This window comes from Opisthorchis viverrini (genome assembly GCF_000715545.1).
Source record: "Opisthorchis viverrini unplaced genomic scaffold opera_v5_430, whole genome shotgun sequence".
Taxonomy (NCBI): domain Eukaryota; kingdom Metazoa; phylum Platyhelminthes; class Trematoda; order Opisthorchiida; family Opisthorchiidae; genus Opisthorchis; species Opisthorchis viverrini.
The window spans coordinates 156,414-158,112 of record NW_008752087.1 but is presented as its reverse complement, the minus strand read 5'-3'; positions in this window follow the sequence as shown (position 1 = coordinate 158,112).

Sequence of the window (1,699 nt, the reverse complement as noted above, 5' to 3'; positions counted from 1 at the left end):
TCAAGGAAACTGACTAAAACGCTGAGATCCTTCTTCTCTGTGGGAGCATCCCAGTGAGTCATTCTGCAAGAAATAATGACCGTCTGGGTTATTTGTCGAGGGAAAGAGGAATTTTACCCACACTAGCCACGTGACGTCTCTCATCCGTTAACAGCTAGTAATTGGTGATACCACTCCAAATTCAACAAGGGGTTTTGAAGGCAATAACTATCGAGGAATCTTAGTTAGTATGCGGCTAAATAGAAGCTAAAAAAAGTATCAACTGTGGTTTAAATCAAAAACTTTGTTTTTTATTGTGCCTTAGCCATGGAAAAACCTTGTAGCGAAGCTTATGGACGGTCTAGGTAAATAATCAATTCCTTAACTCCAACAATAAAAAGGTGACCTTTATTCCAACCACCTAATCGGACTGTACCTCGGATGAGTAGACAAGATGTTCAAATTCAAACATATTTTATCTCGATAGACCAGCTCTAGAATAATCTTTGTATGAGCTCACTTTACACTGCAACTAGTAAGATTTGGAATCCCGGTATAGGCTATTGAAGCTGCATTTAGGGAACCTCGGAACTACGAGATTCATTACAACTGAGACTTGCTGTAAACAGAATCAACTTCGAGGTACAGATTTCATCCTAAAAGTGAAGTTAATCTATGCTAAAAAGCCGGGAATCACTGTACAACTGTTTTGTCCTTATTATGGACCAGCAGCACGCACCTCTCAAAAATTCAAGAAGATTCGAGCAGGTGTTCGGATAAGAATGTTGGTAGGTCAGACCGCTTGACAAAGTTACTGAGCTCAGCTAGTCATTCGACCACTAGTATTTGCTCACAGTCTTCCTATTACTATGAGCCAAGAACCATTTTACAGATGTTCAATTCTTAATGCGAATCAGCAGCACTGCGTATCTCACGACACTCCAGAGAGTCTCAAACCCACAATTTCTCGGCTCAGGTTTGAAATCCTAACCTGTCGGCCACGACCGGCTGATCAGCAGTGTAAGTACCTCGCTAGAAGCGATTTTCTATCTCAATCGAAAGCAACTGCACTCATGTGAACGAATGAATTTTTAGGGTTGGGGAAGGGTTCTTGGGGTCGATTTCTGTTTTGAAAGCTGACGTGCTGGAGCGTTAGATTACTAACAGCAACTATATCCACCAGGAATTGTTTGCCTCCATGGCACCGGCAGAAGCAGAATGCAGTACAGAATAATGTTTGTATGATGCTTCGTAGAATGCACGCATATGACTGACTCTCTTTTGCAAATTAGAGCCCAAAGGATGCTCTGTTTTGACAACCAATACTCGGTAGAAAACACAACTGGATATGAGAATTGGAAATGCTGTTTGTCCGAATTAGAAAAGATCCTCACAAGGGGTTCGATTGCACTCTAGAAGTTTCACTGTTCCAGGTAATGAAATTAATCAACTGACTTGTGCAGATGAGCATTTTTCCCGTAAAGTACCTGCCTAATCCAGGCCCGGGCGAAATGAAATCACTGCCAAAGACAAATATGAAAACGATTCCTGTAACCCTTGACTTTTTAAAAAAGAGGTTATATTTCAAATGGATTGTAAGAAGCCTTGCCCCTTGGTGCCTCCACTTTGAAAAGGTTATCTTAGTTTTCAACCAAGCGGGCGGTAAACTGTCTCGGAATCTTACCGACTGTTCGGATCCGAGAATTGTCGATGACTATGA